The following is an 18250-nucleotide window of genomic DNA, read 5'->3' on the forward strand; positions in this document are numbered from 1 at the left end:
AGAGAAGCCTGGCAGGCCATACTAGAGTGGCCAAGAACCTGTAGCAAAGGAAGCACAGGAACAAATCATCAATCTGCTCAGAGCAAAATCCTGCAAACTTCAGCAGGAAACAGAATACAACTGAATTGTTAACAATCTGATGTGTTGATGAGAAGACAAAAATTTCAGTTTAGTAACAGCCAAAATAAAAAGGCCCTAGTAAGCAACCCAGGACTTCAAAAAAATCAGTAAGCTCTACCCTAAGAGTAGGGATGAACAAGGGGTAGATGGAGCCTTACCAAACTTGCAACCCAGCCCTCAGTCAGCTGTGTATCTGATTAGATACTCAACCTGCGTATCAGAGGTTATGGTGAATGCTTTCTAGAAGAAGTTGAGATTGTCCTGAGTCTCCAGTTTTCATATGCAATGTCTGACATTCAATAAAATATCATCAGAATGCCAGATAAGAGAAGCAAGAGAACAAACAGAGAAAAGAAACAAATCTACAGATGACCCAGTTATTTGACTTACTGGACACAGATTTTAAAGCAACTATGACTAATGCTTTATTTAAAAATATGAGAGTTTCACCAGAGATATGTAATATCAAATAGAAAAAGCATCAAATAGAAATTCTGGGATTAAAAATTATAACAATTGAAACTACAAACTCAATATGTTGGTTTCATAGCAGATTGATACAGTGAAAGAGGGATTGGTGATTTGGAATATAAGTGAATATAAAATATCCAGAATCAAAAATATCCAGGCTCAATCACAGAGAGTAAAATGAGTGAAAAATACAGAAAAGAGCATTAGTGAAATATAGTACCCTGTGAAAAGCTCTGACACATCATAAATGAGTCCCAGAAGGGAATGAGTTAGACTGGAAGAGAAAGAAATATTTGAATGGATAATAGTTAAGAATGTTCCCATATTTCTGAAATATAGCAAACATAGTTTCAAGTAGTGCATTATTAATATGATAAAATCAAAATTTTAAATATCATATTAAAATCAATGAAAAGCAAAAGCAAAGAAAAATCTTGAGAAGAGCCAGAAGAAAAAAAAAAAAGATAAATTACCCTCAAATGAGCAACAATAAAACATATAATTGAGTTTTCAGTTGAAAACTGTAGAAACCAGAAAATAATGGCATACCATCATTAAAGCTCTACCAGGAAATAACTGACAATCTAGACTCCCACATGCAGGAAAAATATCCTTCAAAAATGAAGATGAAGTAAAAGGTTTTTCAGACAAACAAAAATTGAGACTATTAATCACTAGTAGGCTGACATTGAAAGATAAACTAAATAAAAAATTCTTTAAGCAGAAGAAAAAGTATTTCTAGATGAAAATAAGGCAATAATGCAGGCAAAAATAAAATCGGAAAAGGTAAAAATTTGGTAAAATAAAAATAATTATCAACAGTAAAATCAATACTATATCTTAGAGTTAAAATACATGTAATACTAACAATATGACAATAATAATGCAAAAGACAGGAGAGATGAAGTTAAAACATTTGAAATGTCAGTATTATTAGGGACAAGGTAACATGATAATAAGCCAAATGAGAATGTTGTGATGTCTAGGGTAACCACTAAATAATGGTAAAAGGATATTCCACTAAGAAATCAATAAAGAGTGGAAAAATAGAATAAAACTGAAGCAAAAGTTACCATCAACTTGAAACCAAAACCAGGTAAGAATATTACATGAAAGGAAAATTATGACCAATCATTCTTGTGAACACAGATGCAAAAATTCTTTTTTTTTTAATATTTATTTATTTTTTTTATTGCATTTTAGGTTTTGGGGTACATGTGATGAACATGCAAGATTGTTGCATAGGTACACACATGGCAGTGTGCTTTGCTGCCTTCCGTCCCCTCACCTGTATCTGTCATTTCTCCCCATGCTATCTCTTCCCACCTCCCCACCCCCCCACCCCTCCCCCATTTCCCCCCAACGGACCCCAGTGTGTAGTGCTCCCCTCCCTGTGTCCATGTGTTCTCATTGTTCAACACCCGCCTATGAGCGAGAATATACGGTGTTTGATTTTCTGCTCTTGTGTCAGTTTGCTGAGAATGATGGTTTCCAGGTTCATCCATGTCCCTACAAAGGATGTGAACTCATCGTTTTTGATGGCTGCATAATATTCCATGGTGTATATGTACCACATTTTCCCTATCCAGTCTATCATCGTTGGGCATTTGGGTTCGTTCCAGGTCTTTGCTATTGTAAACAGTGCTGCAATGAACATTCGTGTGCACGTGTCCTTGTAGTAGAATGATTTATAATCCTTTGGATATATACCCAGTAATGGGATTGCTGGGTCAAATGGGATTTCTATTTTTAGGTCCTTGAGGAATTGCCACACTGTCTTCCACAATGGTTGAATTAATTTACATTCCCACCAACAGTGTAAAAGTGTTCCTATTTCTCCACATCCTCTCCAGCATCTGTTGTTTCCCGATTTTTTAATGATCGCCATTCTAACTGGTGTGAGATGGTATCTCAATGTGGTTTTGATTTGCATTTCTCTGATGACCAGTGATGATGAGCATTTTTTCATATGTTTGTTGGCCTCCTGTATGTCTTCTTTTGTAAAGTATCTGTTCATATCCTTTGCCCATTTTTGAATGGGCTTGTTTGTTTTTTTCTTGTAGATCTGTTTTAGTTCTTTGTAAATTCTGGATATCAGCCCCTTGTCAGATGGGTAGACTGCAAAAATTTTTTCCCATTCTGTTGGTTGCCGATTCACTCTACTGACTGTTTCTTTTGCCGTGCAGAAGCTGTGGAGTTTGATTAGGTCCCATTTGTCTATATTGGCTTTTGTTGCCATTGCTTTTGGCGTTTTGGTCATGAAGTCCTTGCCTACACCTATGTCCTGAATGGTTTTCCCTAGATTTTCTTCTAAGGTTTTTATGGTATTAGGTCTTATGTTTAAGTCTTTAATCCATCTGGAGTTAATTTTGGTGTAAGGTGTCAGGAAGGGGTCCTGTTTCTGCTTTCTGCACATGGCTAGCCAGTTTTCCCAACACCATTTATTAAACAGGGAGTCCTTTCCCCATTGCTTGTTTTTGTCAGGTTTGTCGAAGATCAGATGGTTGTGGGTATGTTGTATTTCCTCTGAGGCCTCTGTTCTGTTCCATTGGTCTATATCTCTGTTTTGGTACCAGTACCATGCTGTTTTGATTACTGTAGCCTTGTAGTATAGTTTGAAGTCCGGTAGTGTGATGCCTCCTGCTTTGTTCTTTTTGCTTAGAATTGACTTGGCTATGCGGGCTCTCTTTTGGTTCCATATGAAGTTTAAGGTGTTTTTTTCCAGTTCTGTGAAGAAGGTCATTGGTAGCTTGATGGGAATAGCATTGAATCTGTAAATTACTTTGGGCAGTATGGCCATTTTCACGATGTTGATTCTTCCTAACCGTGAACATGGAATATTTCTCCATCTGTTTGTATCCGGAGGGTGATGAAATGACAGAATCAGACTTCAGAAGGTGGGTAGTAAGAAACTACAATGAGCTAAAAGAACATGTTCTAACCCATCGCAAAGAAAATAGGAACCTTGAAAAAAGATTGGACGAACTGCTGACGAGAATGGACAGCATAGAGAGGAGTATAAGTGAATTGATGGAGCTGAAAAACGCAACACGAGAACTTCGTGAAGCATGCACAAGCTTCAACAGCCGAATTGACCAAGCAGAAGAAAGGATATCAGAGGTTGAAGATCAACTCAATGAAATAAAAAGAGAAAGCAAGAACAGAGAAAAAAGCGCAAAAAGGAATGAACAAAATCTTCAAGAAATGTGGGACTATGTGAAAAGACCTAATCTACGTCTGATAGGTGTACCCGAATGTGATGAAGAGAATGAATCCAAGCTGGAAAATACTCTTCAGGATATTATCCAGGAAAACTTCCCTAACCTAGCAAGGCAGACCAATATTCAAATCCAGGAAATACAGAGAACACCACAAAGATATTCCTCAAGAAGAGCAACCCCAAGGCACATAATCGTCAGATTCACCAGGGTTGAAATGAAAGAGAAAATGCTAAGGGCAGCCAGAGAGAAAGGTCGGGTTACCCACAAAGGGAAGCCCATTAGACTCACAGCAGATCTCTCAGCAGAAACCCTACAAGCCAGAAGAGATTGGGGGCCAATATTCAACATCCTTAAAGAAAAGAACTTTCAACCCAGAATCTCCTATCCAGCCAAACTAAGCTTCATAAGTGAAGGAAAAATAAAATCCTTTGTGAACAAGCAAGCACTCAGAGATTTCATCACCACCAAACCTGCTCTACAAGAACTCCTGAAAGAGGCTCTACACATATAAAGGAACAACCAGTACCAGCCACTCCAAAAACACACCAAATGGTAAAAAAGCATCAACACAATCAAGAATCTGCATCAACTAACCAACAAAACAGCCAGGTAGCATCAAAATGACAGCATCAAATTCACACATAACAATACTATCCCTAAATGTCAATGGACTAAATGCCCCAAGCAAAAATTCTTAACGAAGTAATAGTTTGTTCAGCTATGCATAAAAAGGGTAACATAGCATCCCTAAATGAGTTTTATTCCAGGAATTCAAGGGTGGTTAACATTTCAAAATCACTCAATGCTATTCCCACATTAACAGAAAGGGGGAAAAGGGAGAAAATTTGTAGTCATACAAAGCACATTTGGTCCCATTTAATACCTACTTGTGATTTAAAACAAATTATTGGAAACTAGGGAATACAATAAAACTATCTTAATCTCAACAAAATTGTCTACCTAAGGTCCACAGTATACATTATATTTGATGGTGAAATATTGAAAGCTTTCCTTCTGCAGTAGGGAATGAAACAAGGATGTTAGCTATCTCTACTTCCATTTAAGATTGTACTGAGAGTCCTAGAAAGAAAAATAAACATAGGCATGTGGTATTAAATGGAAGAAATAAAACTATATTTTCAGATGATATGATTGTGTATGCAGATAAAAACACAAAAGAATCCACATATAAACTATGAGAATTATGTTTAGTAAGTTTACTAAAATATATTGCACAACATACTATACTATACAAAATATACTATGCAAAGTATACTGGTTGCTATACAAAAGTCAATTGTGAAATTCAAGTGAAAATAACAATAAAATACCACTAAATATCTGCCAGAATTGCTAAAATGGAGCAAAAATGAGCATGTAAAACATTGGCAATGATATGAAGCAGCAGAAATTCTCATACACTGCCGTGGGAATCTAAATTTATATAACTACTTTGAAAAACCACTTAGTAGCATCTAATAAAGCTCAATATATTCATACCCAATGAATCAGCAATTCCACTCCTAAGTGTATACACAGTAGAAATGCATACATACGTGTATCCCTGCAAAAAAAAAATGCTCATAACAGAATCACTTGAAATAGTCAAAAACTGAAACAAACCATTTGTCTATCAATAATATAATGGATAAAAATTATGATGCTTTGATACAATGGGTTCTTGTTATACAGCCATGAGAATAAACCAACCAGATCTATAAAGATGATTATGACAAATATAAGGCTGAATGGAAAGAAGCCACGCACTAAAAGTACATACGCTTATGATTCCATTTGTTTGTACAAAGTTCAAAAAAACGGCAAAACAAATCTATGGTGATGGAGTAAAAATGGTGATTATGTTAGAGAGTGTTAATTTGGAGGAACATCATGAAGGAGGCCTCTGGATGCTGGCAACATTGTATATCTCTATTTGGGTGGTGGTTAAATGGATATGATGTCCTTTCAAAACTGTATTGAGCGGTGCACTTACGATCTGTGTGTCTTTATGTATGAGCGCTGTCCTCCAATTAAAAAACTTAGAGAGTCTAGCACCAAAAACAACCATTGCTTCAGTGAACATTTATGTACAAAAGATTCTGCTATGATATATGAAAAATGAAAGATGTTTGGAATGGAAGGAGTAAACAGCCTGATTCGGGAGAGCATATACATGTGAAAATACAAGTTAGAACACAGGCACAGGTATGAGAAGTGAGCAGACATCTGTACTTAGGAGTCTAAACGTGGAGGCCACAGGGCCTGTATGAATTTAGGAACTGTGGAGGGAGAATTGCTATACAACTTACCTTTATGTTCCTGAAAGAGAAGTTAGCCTCTCAGTCAGTTTGGGGTCTTTCTTTCCATATGTCAGTCAAGACAGATTTTAAACACACCTATAGAAAGCAATGGCGACAACGAGCCTGGAGTCAGAAACCACACCCACTGGCTTCAATCATGACTCCGCCTCTCAAAAGGAATACAGCTTTGGGCAAGTTAATTCTCGGCACTGGCAAATAAGAATAAAAATAGTCCCTAACTTTGAGCTATGAGCATTAAATAATTTAATGCAGGCAAACTCCATACGAAAGCTCTTGACACACCCAGTAGTGTGCACCTGTAATCTCAGCTACATGGGAGGCTGAAGCAGGAGAATCACTTGAGCCTGGGAGGTGGAGGTTGCTATGAGCCGAGATCGTGCCATTGTACTCCAGCTTAGGTGACAAGAGTGAGACTTGATCTCAAAAACAAAAACAACAAACAAGCAAAAAGTGCTTGGCACATAGAAAGTTTTAAAGAAGTTCTTAGCTACCATCGATCAGCTCCTGCATAGTAATTTGGGACAAGGTGGTAACACATGAGGCCTCCCTCAAGAAGCTCACACAGCAGTTGAGGGTTAGGGAAGTAACCTAGCTGTACTCAGCCTAATAAAATGCTCAGTTATGAGCAGAGAGTGAGGAGTAATTTGTTCTAGCTACAAAAACCAGAGCAGGGGACATTTGAAATTCAAAGACACATAGCAATGTGCCATACCTAGAAAAAGCTGCAGCCAGGCTATTAGTTGGGTAGGAGAAAGTAAAAAAGAAGGTGCATCCAACTAGAGGGATCAGCATGGGCTAAAATAAATCTTAAAGCCTGAGCTATATTTAGAAAGCAACAATGTGGTTCATTGTGAAATAGAAACTAATTTAACACCAAAATGGATACAAATCAACTAGCATGTTAACAAAACTTCTGTAGTATATTTCAAAGCCAAGTAATAAATAAATATATCTTGGTTTACCTATTTTAGGTAAATGGTCTTTATACAATCACTTATTCATTTATTCAGCTGCCAAAAATGACAATGGGTTATTTATCTTTCGGTCAATTCTCAACTTTAGTGAATTGTCTCTAGCCCCACGTTGGCAATGCATGCTCCAAGATAAAAAAGAACCATGGAGGTAAATGCTAAGGGGCCAGTCTGTGTCTCTAATTATTTGGACCCACAGGACAGGTGTAGATTTAGAAGCAATTTGTGAACTACCACAAAATGTGGCCAACAGGCACTGCCTCCATGCTGCAATGACTAGGAAAACGCTCAGAGACTTTTAAAGAAAACAAACATGATCTGCTGATCATTAAAAGCAGGGGGCTTCTCCGAAGCTATATGCAGCAGCAGCATACTGTGTGGCATTTATTCACTGCTAAATCCCAGGACCGCCAAACGTTAACATCCGGATTAGTAAATTTTATTCAGGAAGATCCTGGCTCCACCCAGGACATTGACCTGGAGCCATGAAGAGCAACCTGACACATGATGGCATGATTTAGTTAGCATCGATGGAGCTTTCCAAGTGGGAAACCCAATCTCCTGCGTTGCCTCTCAGAGAGTATCACAGTACCACAGGCTTCTGACTCAGGAAACCTGGGGGCCGAGCACAGAGCCGGCGTAGGGTGAGAGGTGACAGAAAGCCAGGACAAGAAGGCATAGAGACTTGAAGATAGGAGCTCTTTGTCTATCATTCAAAGCCTTTTTGTTTGGATTTTATAACTTGTCCGGCTCTTGCTCAGGTCCTGGGAATAAATCAGTGAATATAATTTGATTCTGTCCTTTCGGAGTTCAGATTCTAGATGGAGAGAAAGCAGCATGAACAACCGTGAGACACTATGGCATGTGCTGCAATAGAGCTTGTACAACACGAAACGGGGAAGGGGCAAGAGGTAATGAAACCTTCCTAGTCTGTAGGCTGGGACAGGAGAAATGCCACTGGAGGTGGTGCCAAAATGATGGACAGAAATTTAACAGAGAGAGCAATACACAGACAGGAAAATATGCACAAAGATCCTGAAGCATGCAAGCGTGCAGACCTGTAACTCTATCAGTCCTGCCACAAATGAGTTGGACGACTCATTATGCCACAAAAGCATAATCTGTATCACTTTCTTCTAAGGTGGGAAATGTTACCATATCGCTGTCAGAAAATAATTCCGTGATGCCAGAGCTAGGACCAGTGGCTAACTTGGGACAATAAGGATGTAGGGCTCAGTGGGCAGAGCTACAGGTCAGGAACTCAAAGAAGCCCTTTATTTATTTATTTATTTATTTTTTGGTTGCTAACTCATTCTAGCCTCCTCCTCACGAGCTTGATCCCTCTCCTTTGAGGCAAAACAGTAGGATTTGTGGTAAAATTTTTTCCATCCCAGCAGTGAGATTGGCAGGATTTGTTCCATTCCTAGTATCTTAAATTTGAAGATCATCTCCGCTCATCAATTTGGCACTGAATATAGATTTATAAATATTGACCACTTGAAAATTCAACGTAAAGTCTGATTTGTAAACTTAATTGTATCACTTAATTGAAAATTAAATTGAACATTTGCTTTGAAGTGCACAATTCTTTTTTTTTAATGTATTTATTATACTTTAAGTTCTGGGGTACATGTGAAGATCATGCAGGTTCGTTACATAGGTATAACACGTGCCATGGTGGTGGTTTGCTGCACCCATCACCCTGTCATCTACATTAGGTATTTCTCCTAATGCTATCCCTCCCCAATCCCTCTAGCTCCTGCTGTTCCTCCCCTAGCCTCCCACCCCTCAAGCCCCAGTGTATGATGTCCCCTTCCCTGTGTCCATGTGTTCTCATTGTTCAACACCCACTTATGAGTGAGAACATGCAGTGTTTAGCTTTCTGTTCTTGTATCAGTTTGCTGAGAATGATGGTTTCCAGTTTCATCTATGTCCCTGCAAAGGACATGAACTCATCCGTTTTTATGGCTGCATAGTATTCCATGGTATATATGTGCCACATTTGATTTATCCAGTCTATCATTGATGGGCATTTGGATTTGTTGCAAGTCTTTGCTATTGTGAACAGTGCCGCAATAAACATATATGTGCATGTGTCTTAATAACAGAATGATTTATAATCCTTTGGGTATATACCCAGTAATGGGATTGCTGGATCAAATGGTATTTCTACTTCTAGATCCTTGAGGAATCGCCACACGGTGCATAATTCTAAATTTCTGTCAATGAAGAGAATAGCAAAGAGTAAGAGAAAACTATCATCCGTTTTATTGCTGAGGAGACCCAATGCCCTTAAAGGGGATGTAAGAGGTGAATGCAGTGAAGAAATTAAGTAGGTTTTCTAAAGCTCTCTGGCCATTGGAAGTCATTGACTTGAGCTGATATTTTTTCTGTGATGGAATTTTGAATCATATAAATTTTTATTGTGATTGAATTGTTTCAGTCTTGCAAATGAATGCCAAAACTGTGCCAAGTGCAGAAAAATGACTTTTTAGAATCTACTAACTTTAAAATAGTAGGCATCAATTCAAAACTGCTCTGAGCTAGGAGATACTGATGTAGCTGTAAAACACAAGAAAGAAAGAATTTGTCTCCAGAATATAAAGGGAAAGATTCTAAAAAAAAAATACCTTCATCAGATTTTAATGCATAATACTAAGACCTATCACCTTCTATCATCAGTAATGCCAGTGACCTTGCAAAATAGAAAAAGGCATCAGATAAGCCACAACAGGAAGATCCTCCTGGAGGATCAGCTATAAGTAATTTGGACTTCAGGAAGGTTTCAAATCTTGATTTACACTGCGCCAAGCAAGTTCTGGAGGATGTGAGAAGGACACATGCCTAATCTTAATCAAAGGAGAAAAAGCCTGTGATCATTTTGCCTCTTCTACCCTATTATTATAGGAATTTCTCCTGTGAAAGTGTGGCTGTAGCTGTCTTGATTTTCTCAGAATTGAAGATGACAAAAATAGCCTTTAATTAACCAGCTACAAAGTAGGATAATGGCTTTTCTTAACCTCCAGGCAATTGCCTTGTGCTGGTCTGACATGTGTACCTTCAAGGTCATTCTGCAGTCTTTCAGAAAAGTAATTTATTTACTGTCATTTACAAAGTTTTTCATGTTCAAGTAGTAAGGATGGCGTCCTGGGTGTAAGAGGGAAGGGGCCTGGCTCTTGAGAGCCAGCAGATTCATCTGAAGGTCCTGACCTGTGTGAAGCTTTTCCTGGCCTGTAAACACGTCAGAATGACATTAGCCGTGTATTTACAAAGTATGCCCTGAGTGCGTCCATTATGCCTGGTCTAATGGAACTGCATTCCTCTAAGTGCTTTTTAAGTTGTGTAGACAGCATAGCCAATATCCCTTCAGGGTACTCAGATGCTTGACGGCCATAAACAGCAAGATAGCCCCCACCAACCCAGGGTGATGCCGGGTTGCTCTGAGATCTCCTGAAACAGGAGGCACGTCTCCAGTTTGCCTTCTGTCACCATCTTCCCCATTTATCTGAGCCTCTGATACTTTTATTTATTCAACTTTCCTAAACGGAAGAACAGAGAACAAACTAATGTCATCATTCTTCCAGGCGATTTCCATCAGTTGACTATCTCTCATCCACACACAATGTGCCAAACACTTCACCCGCGCTATTTCATTTCATCTGTCCTCCACTCCAACTCAATGAGTTAAGTACTATTACTAGCACCATCTACAATGAGAAAACTGCAAATTAAGTTTAAATAATTAGGCCCAAGATTACAGAGCTAGGAAGTGACGGAATTGAACCAGGTCCCTCTGAAGTTCAAGCTATACCCTCTTTCCTCTTGTATTTCATAGACCTCTGGAACTCCAAAGGGTCACTGGAACCATGTCATCTTCACTTTTCAAGAGGGGTTTTAACTAGTCAGAGTTAAATCGCTCATGGTTGGCAAAATATGACTCCATTCAGATCTCCTGTCTCAGGACTGTTCTGTGTGCCTGAACAAACTCTCACCTGATTTCATTAAATGAAAAGATCTGAAGACTTAAGAGGATCAGTTGGGGTGTGTGTAAGTATAAGCCAGCAACAATTAAAATCCAATTACTGGATAATCCTAATTCATTAAAAATAAAAATTCTCTTTACATTTATTTGTTTTTCCTTAGCTATTAATATTTCAGTCATTCATTTTGAACATTTTTCCTTTCCTGTGATGTTAATTATCTAAACAAGATCTTCTACCTTCATTAAAATTAGCAGGGTTTCCACTAAGGGATAAAGGACTTGATGCTTTTCTAAGTTTATGTTTATGTGTATGCGTATGTTTGTTTATATATCCATTTGCACATACGGATATATAGATAGTATTTTCACATCTAGAACAGAAAATTGGCCAATATGTGAAAAACAAATGCCTTTAAATTTAGGCACATAATATCTTATACTAATAATAATAATAATATTTAAGCAGAGTGTTTGACCTGTAAATATTCTCGTTAAGTATTTGTACAATGAATAAATTTTCTGAGCACCCCTTCTGATTAAAAATAGGATTCTAATTTGTAAAACTTTAACTTGCATTTAGTCACTGGGCTTTTAGTTGTGACTGATAATACATATGTAATTATATGTAAAATATATATGTATAATATCAATTATACGTAAAATATCCAAAAGCTTCAGATGTGCCAGCAAAACCACATCTAAAACACTGGAAAGAGACAAAACTTTCTGGAAAAAAATATGTTCAGATATTCTTCAGAACTACTCTGAGGCTTTAAAAAAAAAAGACAACATATTCAGAAAGATAAGATAGGAACTACATCATTTAGCAATATAAAGTGAAATAGACCAATGGATTTCATCCCACTATATTATTAGTGGGATCAAATTCAGTGTCCTCTGGCTCTCCCAAAAGATGCCAATAAATGCATACTTAGACTTCTACACTATTTCAGGGTAGTATAGTATAGTATAGTATATATACATATATATATACTACATATATACTATATATACGCATATATGCACTATTATATATGTATTTATACATATATACACTATTATATATAGTATGTTTATATATCCATTTATATATATAGTGTTTTCAGATTCTCTTTTCTTTAAATTTTGTACAGAAACGTGATTTTAATGCATTGGAAAGTTCTGTGAGAGCCTAAATTTCATAACCTCCAGATAAACCTAACACTGAGCCCTAGATCCTAGGTCAATATTGACATATGCTATTGCTGCGCTCCAACAGAAAAGATAAAGATGGTTTATATCCAAGTCTGACACCACAACAAACCACATGTTTTCCTAGTGGTAATCCAAAAAAACTAGAATCATCATAATGCAATCAGAGAAGCACTGTTTATTAATAAATGCTTTTATCACTGCTTTCTCATGTGGCAGGTCAATATAAAAAGCAGCATAAAAATAAATTAGCTAAGTATATGAGATCTTCCTTTCAGAAATAATATTCCACAAAAGGTTTAATGTCTGCCACTCAACTCACGGCCAGATCCCTCAGGCCTCTCCCACCCTGAGGGAGCCCCGCCTGCTCTGCTGGGGAGCTTGCTCTTACAGTGAAAGAATGCTTTTCAGGCCCTGCAGTTTCAAAACTGGCTGGGGGAATGTGTTTGATAAGATAGCAGATCATCTGCTCAGGCAAGGTGTAAACCAAGCAGCAGCAGACCAAAAACTGAAATAAAACGCCCCATCACTGTGAAGCAAAACATGTGTCAGCTAAGTACCTTGGGATTCAGTAAATGGCCCTGTATCTAGAGCATTTACAAATGCAGCAAATTTCTCATTGCACTTTGAAACGGGAGAGTTTCCTGACCCCTGTCGCAGGATATGTGACAGGGGTGTGGCTTGCCTGTTCAATTGCCGCTGCTCTAACCCCTTGTGAGTGAGGGAGCACACAGATGAGCAGGTGCAGAGGCCAGGGTGAGCACTTTGGGCTCAGGTCCCACGGTAGTGTCTAGGGGTGCGTGTCTGCAACCCCAGTGTTACAATGCTCTCTTAGACTTGCTGTCCGCATGTGGCTTTTTTGCAAGGGCTGAGGGCCAGTGTGACAGTTTCTGCATCCCGAGCTCTTGCCCAAGGTCTCAGAAGAAGCGGGTCACACACGGGCTTGAAGGATGCAAGATTTTATTGAGTAGTAGAGGTGGCTCTCAGCAGGATGGATGGGGAGCCAGAAGGGAGGGATGGAGTGGGAAGGTGATCTTCCCCTTGGTGTTCGGTCATCCAGTGGCTGAACTCCTCTCCTACCAACCCTGGCCAAACTACCCTCAGCATTCAGGCATTCCTCCTCTTCTCTCTTTCTCTGCTGTGTTGTTTCACTGTTCATCTGCTTGTCTCATCTCCTTGTCTGCTGATCTTCTCTGGAGCCTGGGGTTCGGGATTTATATAAGTACAGGATAGTGGGCATGGTGGGCCAAAAGGCAACTTTTTGATCTTGAAAAGAGGAATACCTGTTCTCATTTAGAGCCTTGGATATCCAGGCTTGAGAGTGGGGTCTTTGCCATGGAACTTCCCTCTTTCACCCAGTATTTCACTGCCTCCTGTTCATATCACTTTGAAGGGGACAAACTGTGCGTTCAACACTGGCTGTGACATTGGCATGCTGTCCATGAAGCTTTTTCATTCTTTCATACATACTAAGCCCTCCAGAAAATGTCAAGGCACAGAAGATGCCAACAAACTATTCTGCAAGGCCCTTACCAAGCTTTTCTGTACCCTTTGGAATCTATCTTCAGGACTCCAATACATCAACCTCTCTCTCCTGAAACCCTCAAATCACTTTGGACTGGAGATATTTGCATTTACCTTTCCTGCTTCACCCTATTCATTGTCCTTGTGCATGCGTAGTCATTTCTCATCTTCTGGTCACCCCCCCGTCCACTCACAGGGCTTCAGGTAACAGCCTCCACTTCTCATTTGGGCAAGCCCTGCTAATCAGTCCTCTCAGGGTTCATTCTAGGGCTTTGGCTTGAGAGATGGGAGGAGGTGTTGGTTTATCCCACCAGGCTTGAGCCCCAGTGGAATAATCCTCAAAGAGCCTGAGAATGAAGCCAACGCAGGGAGGACGGCAGTGCCCCATTGAGAGGCAGAGAAATATTTAGATCTAGTGGCTTATTGTCAGACCTTATTTTCAGGCCTGAAGTTAGCCTGAAACTTTCACAGAAGTTAAGAGACAGTCAATTCCTATGTTTTCCCTAAGCCAATTCTAGTTGACTTGTCTTTTGTTGGAATTAAACTACACTGAGAAAATATGGCACACATATATCACACACTGATGTGTGCCATATTTTCTCAGCATATTTTAACCTCTTCAAAGACAGAACCCTGTTATGTGCTCTCCCATAGACTTAGTTTGATACAGAGTAGCTAGTAGTTACTCAAAAATGGGTTGCTTCATCTGTCTTCTGGATCTTTATACTCCATTTGATACTGAAACTAGAAAGCAGACATAAATTTATAATGCCCATGGCAAACCCACTTTGTGGCTCCAGTAAGTCTGAGGCTCCCCAAGTCAGGCACCGATTCTGAATTCTCAACATCCTACCTAATGCCGGCCACTCCTACCTCATTACCTTGTCATTCAAAACTCACAATCCAATTGGGATTGACATAAACAAATGATCATATTTCTATTTTGAGGTCACTTAATATTTTCTTTATATGTATAGCAGTCAAATCTTCTGAACCCCAAAATAAAGACACATAGGGATTTCCTATAAAATTCTGGCCCTCTAATCACTTCTTTCAACAGGTGGGGCAGTTGTATGCCCAAATTCCCATTAATTTCACCAGATAATGTGTTTTGTTAAATGTTGCCCCGTAATATAATACATTTCCTTCAAATTCTGGGAGAATTCAATATGCATATAAGCACTCTTTCTACAGTTATAAATTAGGAAGTTAAATATATATATGATGTGTGTGTGTTTGTGTGTGTGTATAGATGGTAGACAGCCACTGAGATGACCACAGGGTTTCCTTAATCAGAAAAGCAATTGATTCACTTTGCCCATATTCAAAACCCACTGGAGCCTGCTGCACTCTGAGTTGTTTTTCAGTTTATCTGAAGCCACAGCCGTTCACTGAACATCTTCACTTTGGCCATCTTTGTAAAAATGTCACTTTGGCTCTCTTCGTAAAATGTTGAGTCCTTCAGGCATTATTATTCACCCATTCAATGTTCGCTGGTTACTACTGCGTCGGGCAGCGATTCCAGGAGCTGAGGCTGTGGTGGTGAAAAAGGTAGTCAAGGTCCCAGCCCTTATAGAGCTTATATTGCAACTAAGTGATTATAATCACTTAAGATAGTGGTAAATATTATGAAAAAAATAAAGCAGGATGATATGAAGGAAGGTGACTGAGGGGTGGAGGAAGTTTCACTAGGTAATCTGTTTTGAACTATGGTATTATGCTGTTGGCTCCCACTTGAAAATCTATATAGATGGGAGTCCTGACTCCATGTCAAAAGATCTTTCTCAATTTAGGGTGAAAGTTACACAGCAATGTCATTTCACTGGAAATTGGCTGCTTTCTCCTTTTGGTTTTCTTTCCACAGCTTCCTTCCACGGGAAGAGTCCCTTTTCTTTTCTGTTCTGTTATTTTCTTTTTAAAACACTTTAAGTTCTGGGATACATGTGCAGAACATGCAGGTTTGTTAATATAGGTATACACGTGCCATGGTAGGTTGCTGCACTCATCAACCCATCATCTACATTAGGTATTTCTTCTAATGCTAACCCTCCCCTAGCACCCCATCCCCCAACAGGCCCCCGTGTGTGATGTTCCCCTTCCTGTGTCCACATGTTCTCATTGTTCAACTCGCACTTACGAGTAGAGCATGCAGTGTTTGGTTTTCTGTTCCTGTGTTAGTTTACTGACATTGATGGTTTCCGGCTTCATCCATGTCCCTGAGAAGGACATGAATTCATCCTTTTTATGGCTGCATAATATTCCATGGTGAGTATGTGCCACATTTCCTTTATCCAGTCTATCATTGATGGGCATTTGGGTTGGTTCCAAGTCTTTGCTGTTGTGAACAGTGCTGCAATAAACATACATGTGCATATGTCTTTATAGCAGAATGATTTATAATCTTTTGGGTAGATACCCAGTAATAGGATAGCTGGGTCAAATAGTATTTCTGGTTCTAGATCCTTGAAGAATAGCCACACTGTTTTCCATGATGATGTAACTAATTTACACTCCCACCAACAGTGTAAAAGCAGTCCTATTTCTCCACATCCTCTCCAGCGTCTGTTGTTTCCTGACTTTTTAATGATTGCCATTCTAAGTGGCATGAGAAGGTATCTCATTGTGGTTTTGATTTGCATTTCTCTAATGACCAGTGATGATGAGCTTTTTTTCATATGTTTGTTGGTCACATAAATGTCTTCTTTTGAAAAGTGTCTGTTCATATCCTTCACTCATTTTTTGATGGGGTTATTTGTTTTTTTCTTATAAATTTAAGTGCCTTGTAAATTCTTGATATTAGCCCTTTGTTAGATAGATAGATTGCAAAAATTTTATCCCATTCTGTAGGTTGCCTGTTCACTCTGATGATAGTTTCTTTTGCTGTTTGAAGCTCTTTGGTTTAATTAGATCCCATTTGTCAATTTTGGCTTTTGATGCCATTGCTTTTGGTGTTTCAGTCATAAAGTCTTTGCCCAAGCCTATGTCCTAAATGGTATTGCATAGGTTTTCTTCTAGGGTTTTTTATAGTCTTATGTTTAAGTCTTTAATCCATCTTGAGTTAATTTTTTACAAGGTGTAAGGAAGGAGTTAAGTTTCAGTTTTCTGCATATGGCTAGCCAGATTTCCAAACACCATTTATTAAATAGGGAATCATTTTTCCATTGCTTGATTTTGTCAGGTTTGTGAAAGATCAAATGGTTGTAGATGTGTGACATTATTTCTGAGGCCTCTGTTCTGTTCCATTGGTCTATATATCTGTTTTGGTACCAGTACCATGCTGTTTTGATAACTGTAGCCTTGTAGTATAGTTTGAAGTGAGGCAGTGTGATGCCTCTGGCTTTGTTCTTTTTATTTAGGATTGTCTTGGCTATATGGGCTCTTTTTTGGTTCCATATATAATTTAAATCAGCTTTTTTTAATTCTGTGAAGAAACTCAAAGGTAGTTTGATGGAGATAGCATTAAATTTATAAATTACTTTGGGCAGTATGGTCATTTTCATGATATTGATTCTTCATATCCATGAGCATGGAATGTTTTCCATTTGTTTGTGTCCTCTCTTATTTCCTTGAGCAGTGGTTTGTAGTTCTCCTTGAAGAGGTCCTTCACATCCCTTATAAGTTGTATTTTTAGGTATTTAATTCTCTTTGTGGCAATTGTGAATGAGTTTGCTCATAACTTGGCTCTCTGTTTGTGTGTTATTGGTGTATAGGAATGCTTGTGATTTTTGCACACTGATTTTGTATCCTGAGACTTTACTGAAGTTGCTTATTTTCTTAAGGCGATCTTGGGCTGAGGTGATGGAGTTTTCTAAACATACTGTCATGTCATCTGCAAACAGTGACAATTTGACTTCTTTTCTTCCTATTTGAATACCCTTTCTTTCTTTCTCTTGTCTGATGGCCCTGACCAGAACTTCCAATACTATATTGAATAGGAGTGGTGAGAAAGGGCATCCTTGTCTTGTGCCAGTTTTCAAAGGGAATGCTTCCAGCTTTTTGCCCATTCAGTTTGATATAGGCTGTGGGTTTGTCATAAATAGCTCTTAATATTTTGAGATACATTCCATCAATATCTAGTTTATTGAAAGTTTTTAGCATAAAGGGGTGTTGAATTTTATTTAAGGCCTTGTTGGCATCTATTGAGATAATCATGTGGTTTTGGTCATTGGTTCTGTTTATGCAATGGATTATGTTTATTGATTTGCATGTGTTGAACCTTGCATTCCAGGGATGAAGCTGACTTGTTCGTGGTGGATAAGCTTTTTAATATGCTGCTGGATTCCATTTGCCAGTATTTTATTGAGGATTTTCGCATTGATGTTCATCAGGGATATTGGCCTGAAATTTTCTTTTCTTGTTGTGTCTCTGCCAGGTTTTGGTGTCAGGCTGATGCTGGCCTCATAAAATGAGCTAGGGGGGAGTTCCTTTCTTTCTATTGTTTGGAATAGT

Source organism: Saimiri boliviensis, chromosome 2, assembly GCF_048565385.1.
Source record: "Saimiri boliviensis isolate mSaiBol1 chromosome 2, mSaiBol1.pri, whole genome shotgun sequence".
In the NCBI taxonomy this organism is placed as follows: domain Eukaryota; kingdom Metazoa; phylum Chordata; class Mammalia; order Primates; family Cebidae; genus Saimiri; species Saimiri boliviensis.